We start from the raw sequence: 7145 nt of genomic DNA, 5'->3' as shown, positions 1-7145 counted from the left end.
AGTCTTCATGTTAAGTGTGGAGTGCACAGTGTGATGCCTGAGACAGGCCTGCAGTCTTCATGTTAAGTGTGGCGTGCACAGTGTGGAGTCTGGGACAGGCCTGCAGTCTTCATGTTAAGTGTGGAGTGCACAGTGTGGAGTCTGAGACAGGCCTGCAGTCTTCATGTTAAGTGTGAAGTGCACAGTGTGGAGTCAGAGACAGGCCTGCAGTCTTCATTTTAAGTGTGGAGTGCACAGTGTGGAGTCTGAGACAGGCCTGCAGTGTTCATGTGAAGTGTGGAGTGCACAGTGTGGAGTCTGAGACAGGTCTGCAGTCTTCATTTTAAGTGTGGAGTGCACAGTGTGATGCCTGAGACAGGTCTGCAGTCTTCATGTTAAGTGTGGAGTGCACAGTGTGGAGTCTGAGACAGGCCTGCAGTCTTCATGTTAAGTGTGGAGTGCAGAGTGTGATGTCTGAGATAGGCCTGCAGTCTTCATGTTAAGCTGGAGTGCACCGTGTGGAGTCTGAGACAGGCCTGCAGTCTTCATGTTAAGTGTGGAGTGCACAGTGTGGAGTCTGAGACATGCCTGCGGTCTTCATGTTAAGCGTGGAGTGCACAGTGTGATGCCTGGGACAGGCCTGCAGTCATCATGTTAAGCGTAGAGTGCACAGTGTGATGGCTGAGACAGGCCTGCAGTCTTCATGTTAAGTGTGGAGTGCACAGTGTGATGTCTGACACAGGCCTGCAGTCTTCATGTTAAGTGTGGAGTGCAGAGTGTGATGCCTGAGACAGGCCTGCAGTCTTCATGTTAAGCGTGGAGTGCACAGTGTGATGTCTGAGACAGGCCTGCAGTCTTCAGGTTAAGTGTGGAGTGCACAGTGTGGAGTCTGAGACAGGCCTGCAGTCTTCATGTTAAGTATGGAGTGCACAGTGTGATGCCTGAGACAGGCCTGCAGTCTTCATGTTAAGTGTGGAGTGCACAGTGTGGAGTCTGAGACAGGCCTGCAGTCTTCATGTTAAGCGTGGAGAGCACAGTGTGGAGTCTGAGACAGGCCTGCAGTCTTCATGTTAAGTGTGGAGTGCACAGTGTGATGCCTGAGACAGGCCTGCAGTCTTCATGTTAAGCCTGGAGTGCACAGTGTGATGCCTGAGACAGGCCTGCAGTCTTCATATTAAGTGTGGAGTGCAAAGTGTGGAGTCTGAGACAGGCCTGCAGTCTTCATGTTAAGTGTGGAGTGCACAGTGTGGAGTCTGAGGCAGGCCTGCAGTCTTCATATTAAGTGTGGAGTGCACAGTGTGATGTCTGAGACAGGCCTGCAGTCTTCATGTTAAGTGTGGAGTGCACAGTGTGGAGTCTGAGACAGGCCTGCAGTCTTCATGTTAAGTGTGGAGTGCACAGTGTGATGCACAGAGACAGGCCTGCAGTCTTCATGTTAAGTGTGGACTGCACAGTGTGGAGTCTGAGACAGGCCTGCAGTCTTCATGTTAAGTGTGGAGTGCACAGTGTGGAGTCTGAGACAGGCCTGCAGTCTTCATGTTAAGTGTGGAGTGCACAGTGTGGAGTCTGAGACATGCCTGCGGTCTTCAGGTTAAGCGTGGAGTGCACAGTGTGATGCCTGAGACAGGCCTCCAGTCTTCATGTTAAGTGTGGAGTGCACAGTGTTATGCCTGAGACAGGCCTGCAGTCTTCATTTTAAGCGTCGAGTGCACAGTGTGATGCATGAGACAGGCCTGCAGTCTTCATGTTAAGTGTGGAGTGCACAGTGTGATGTCTGAGACAGGCCTGCAGTCTTCATGTTAAGTGTGGAGTGCACAGTGTGGAGTCTTGGACAGGCCTGCAGTCTTCATGTTAAGTGTGGAGTGCACAGTGTGGAGTCTGAGACAGGCCTGCAGTCTTCATGTTAAGTGTGGAGTGCACAGTGTGATGCCTGAGACAGGCCTGCAGTCTTCATGTTAAGTGTGGAGTGCACAGTGTGGAGTCTGGGACAGGCCTGCAGTCTTCATGTTAAGTGTGGAGTGCACAGTGTGGAGTCTGAGACAGGCCTGCAGTCTTCATGTTAAGTGTGGAGTGCACAGTGTGGAGTCTGAGACAGGCCTGCAGTCTTCATTTTAAGTGTGGAGTGCACAATGTGGAGTCTGAGACAGGCCTGCAGTGTTCATGTGAAGTGTGGAGTGCACAGTGTGAAGTCTGAGACAGGTCTGCAGTCTTCATTTTAAGTGTGGAGTGCACAGTGTGGAGTCTGAGACATGCCTGCGGTCTTCAGGTTAAGCGTGGAGTGCACAGTGTGATGCCTGAGACAGGCCTCCAGTCTTCATGTTAAGTGTGGAGTGCACAGTGTTATGCCTGAGACAGGCCTGCAGTCTTCATTTTAAGTGTCGAGTGCACAGTGTGATGCATGAGACAGGCCTGCAGTCTTCATGTTAAGTGTGGAGTGCACAGTGTGATGTCTGAGACAGGCCTGCAGTCTTCATGTTAAGTGTGGAGTGCACAGTGTGGAGTCTGAGACAGGCCTGCAGTCTTCATGTTAAGAGTCGAGTGCACAGTGTGGAGTCTGAGACAGGCCTGCAGTCTTCATGTTAAGTGTGGAGTGCACAGTGTGGAGTCTGAGACAGGCCTGCAGTCTTCATGTTAAGTGTGGAGTGCACAGTGTGGAGTCTGAGACAGGCCTGCAGTCTTCATGTTAAGCGTCGAGTGCACAGTGTGGAGTCTGGGACAGGCCTGAAGTCTTCATGTTAAGCGTGCAGTGCAGAGTGTGGAGTCTGAGACAGGCCTGCAGTCTTCATGTTAAGTGTGGAGTGCACAGTGTGGAGTCTGAGACAGGCCTGCAGTCTTCATGTTAAGTGTGGAGTGCACAGTGTGGAGTCTGAGACAGGCCTGCAGTCTTCATGTTAAGCGTCGAGTGCACAGTGTGGAGTCTGGGACATGCCTGCGGTCTTCAGGTTAAGCGTGGAGTGCACAGTGTGATGCCTGAGACAGGCCTCCAGTCTTCATGTTAAGTGTGGAGTGCACAGTGTTATGCCTGAGACAGGCCTGCAGTCTTCATTTTAAGTGTCGAGTGCACAGTGTGATGCATGAGACAGGCCTGCAGTCTTCATGTTAAGTGTGGAGTGCACAGTGTGATGTCTGAGACAGGCCTGCAGTCTTCATGTTAAGTGTGGAGTGCACAGTGTGGAGTCTGAGACAGGCCGGCAGTCTTCATGTTAAGCGTGGAGTGCACAGTGTGGAGTCTGGGACAGGCCTGCAGTCTTCATGTTAAGCGTGGAGTCTGAGACAGGCCTGCAGTCTTCATGTTAAGTGTGGAGTGCACAGTGTGGAGTCTGGGACAGGCCTGCAGTCTTCATGTTAAGCGTGGAGTGCACAGTGTGGAGTCTGAGACAGGCCTGCAGTCTTCATTTTAAGTGTCGAGTGCACAGTGTAATGCCGGAGACAGGGCTACAGTCTTCATGTTAAGTGTGGAGTGCACAGTGTGGAGTCTGGGACAGGCCTGCAGTCTTCATGTTAAGTGTGGAGTGCACAGTGTGGAGTCTGAGACAGGCCTGCAGTCTTCATGTTAAGTGTGGAGTGCAGAGTGTGGAGTCTGAGACAGGCCTGCAGTCTTCATGTTAAGTGTGGAGTGCACAGTGTGGAGTATGAGACAGGCCTGCAGTCTTCATGTTAAGTGTGGAGTGCACAGTGTGATGCCTGAGACAGGCCTGCTGTCTTCATGTTAAGTGTGGAGTGCACAGTGTGGAGTCTGAGACAGGCCTGCAGTCTTCATGTTAAGTGTGGAGTGCACAGTGTGATGTCTGAGACAGGCCTGCAGTCTTCATGTTAAGTGTGGAGTGCACAGTGTGGAGTCCGAGACAGGCCTGCAGTCTTCATGTTAAGTGTGGAGTGCACAGTGTGGAGTCTGAGACAGGCCTGCAGTCTTCATGTTAAGTGTGGAGTGCAGAGTGTGATGTCTGAGACAGGCCTGCAGTCTTCATGTTAAGTGTGGAGTGCACAGTGTGGTGCCCTGAGACAGGCCTGCAGTCTTCATGTTAAGTGTGAAGTGCACAGTGTGATGCCTGAGACAGGCATGCAGTCTTCAGGTTAAGCCTGGAGTGCACAGTGTGGAGTCTGAGACAGGCCTGCAGTCTTCATGTTAAGTGTGGAGTGCACAGTGTGATGCCTGAGACAGGCCTGCAGTTTTCAGGTTAAGCCTGGAGTGCACAGTGTGGAGTCTGAGACAGGCCTGCAGTCTTCATGTTAAGTGTGGAGTGCACAGTGTGGAGTCTGGGACAGGCCTGCAGTCTTCATGTTAAGTGTGGAGTGCACAGTGTGATGTCTGAGACAGGCCTGCAGTCTTCATGTTAAGTGTGGAGTGCACAGTGTGGAGTCTGAGACAGGCCTGCAGTCTTCATGTTAAGTGTGGAGTGCACAGTGTGATGCCCGAGACAGGCCTGCAGTCTTCATGTTAAGCCTGGAGTGCACAGTGTGGAGTCTGGGACAGGCCTGCAGTCTTCATGTTAAGTGTGGAGTGAACAGTGTGGAGTCTGAGACAGGCCTGCAGTCTTCATGTTAAGTGTGGAGTGCACAGTGTGATGTCTGAGACAGGCCTGCAGTCTTCATGTTACTTGTGGAGTGCACAGTGTGGAGTCTGAGACAGGCCTGCATTCTTCATGTTAAGTGTGGAGTGCATAGTGTGGTGCCCTGAGACAGGCCTGCAGTCTTCATGTTAAGTGTGGAGTGCACAGTGTGATGTCTGAGACAGGCCTGCAGTCTTCATGTTAAGTGTGGAGTGCACAGTGTGGAGTCTGAGACAGGCCTGCAGTCTTCATGTTAAGTGTGGAGTGCACAGTGTGGAGTCTGAGACAGGCCTGCAGTCTTCATGTTAAGTGTGGAGTGCACAGTGTGATGTCTGAGACAGGCCTGCAGTCTTCATGTTAAGTGTGGAGTGCACAGTGTGATGGCAGAGACAGGCCTGCAGTCTTCATGTTAAGTTTGGAGTGCACAGTGTGGTGTCTGAGACAGGCCTGCAGTCTTCATGTTAAGTGTGGAGTGCACAGTGTGATGCACAGAGACAGGCCTGTAGTCTTCATGTTAAGCGTGGAGTGTACAGTGTGGAGTCTGACACAGGCCTGCAGTCTTCATGTTAAGCCTGGAGTGCACATTGTGGAGTCTGAGACAGGCCTGCAGTCTTCATGTTAAGTGTGGAGTGCACAGTGTGGAGTCTGAGACAGGCCTGCAGTCTTCATGTTAAGTGTGGAGTGCACAGTGTGATGCCTGAGACAGGCCTGCAGTCTTCATGTTAAGTGTGGAGTGCACAGTGTGGAGTCTGAGACAGGCCTGCAGTCTTCATGTTAAGTGTGGAGTGCAGAGTGTGGAGTCTGAGACAGGCCTGCAGTCTTCATGTTAAGTGTGGAGTGCACAGTGTGGAGTATGAGACAGGCCTGCAGTCTTCATGTTAAGTGTGGAGTGCACAGTGTGATGCCTGAGACAGGCCTGCTGTCTTCATGTTAAGTGTGGAGTGCACAGTGTGGAGTCTGAGACAGGCCTGCAGTCTTCATGTTAAGTGTGGAGTGCACAGTGTGATGTCTGAGACAGGCCTGCAGTCTTCATGTTAAGTGTGGAGTGCACAGTGTGGAGTCCGAGACAGGCCTGCAGTCTTCATGTTAAGTGTGGAGTGCACAGTGTGGAGTCTGAGACAGGCCTGCAGTCTTCATGTTAAGTGTGGAGTGCAGAGTGTGATGTCTGAGACAGGCCTGCAGTCTTCATGTTAAGTGTGGAGTGCACAGTGTGGTGCCCTGAGACAGGCCTGCAGTCTTCATGTTAAGTGTGAAGTGCACAGTGTGATGCCTGAGACAGGCATGCAGTCTTCAGGTTAAGCCTGGAGTGCACAGTGTGGAGTCTGAGACAGGCCTGCAGTCTTCATGTTAAGTGTGGAGTGCACAGTGTGATGCCTGAGACAGGCCTGCAGTTTTCAGGTTAAGCCTGGAGTGAACAGTGTGGAGTCTGAGACAGGCCTGCAGTCTTCATGTTAAGTGTGGAGTGCACAGTGTGGAGTCTGGGACAGGCCTGCAGTCTTCATGTTAAGTGTGGAGTGCACAGTGTGATGTCTGAGACAGGCCTGCAGTCTTCATGTTAAGTGTGGAGTGCACAGTGTGGAGTCTGAGACAGGCCTGCAGTCTTCATGTTAAGTGTGGAGTGCACAGTGTGATGCCCGAGACAGGCCTGCAGTCTTCATGTTAAGCCTGGAGTGCACAGTGTGGAGTCTGGGACAGGCCTGCAGTCTTCATGTTAAGTGTGGAGTGAACAGTGTGGAGTCTGAGACAGGCCTGCAGTCTTCATGTTAAGTGTGGAGTGCACAGTGTGATGTCTGAGACAGGCCTGCAGTCTTCATGTTACTTGTGGAGTGCACAGTGTGGAGTCTGAGACAGGCCTGCATTCTTCATGTTAAGCGTGGAGTGCATAGTGTGGTGCCCTGAGACAGGCCTGCAGTCTTCATGTTAAGTGTGGAGTGCACAGTGTGATGTCTGAGACAGGCCTGCAGTCTTCATGTTAAGTGTGGAGTGCACAGTGTGGAGTCTGAGACAGGCCTGCAGTCTTCATGTTAAGTGTGGAGTGCACAGTGTGGAGTCTGAGACAGGCCTGCAGTCTTCATGTTAAGTGTGGAGTGCACAGTGTGATGTCTGAGACAGGCCTGCAGTCTTCATGTTAAGTGTGGAGTGCACAGTGTGATGGCAGAGACAGGCCTGCAGTCTTCATGTTAAGTTTGGAGTGCACAGTGTGGTGTCTGAGACAGGCCTGCAGTCTTCATGTTAAGTGTGGAGTGCACAGTGTGGAGTCTGAGACAGGCCTGCAGTCTTCATGTTAAGTGTGGAGTGCACAGTGTGATGCACAGAGACAGGCCTGTAGTCTTCATGTTAAGCGTGGAGTGTACAGTGTGGAGTCTGACACAGGCCTGCAGTCTTCATGTTAAGCCTGGAGTGCACATTGTGGAGTCTGAGACAGGCCTGCAGTCTTCATGTTAAGTGTGGAGTGCACAGTGTGGAGTCTGAGACAGGCCTGCAGTCTTCATGTTAAGTGTGGAGTGCACAGTGTGATGCCTGAGACAGGCCTGCAGTCTTCATGTTAAGTGTGGAGTGCACAGTGTGGAGTCTGAGACAGGCCTGCAGTCTTCATGTTAAGTGTGGAGTGCACAG

Source organism: Lissotriton helveticus, chromosome 7, assembly GCF_964261635.1.
Source record: "Lissotriton helveticus chromosome 7, aLisHel1.1, whole genome shotgun sequence".
Lineage (NCBI taxonomy): Eukaryota > Metazoa > Chordata > Amphibia > Caudata > Salamandridae > Lissotriton > Lissotriton helveticus.
Note: the sequence above shows the minus strand (reverse complement) of the source record.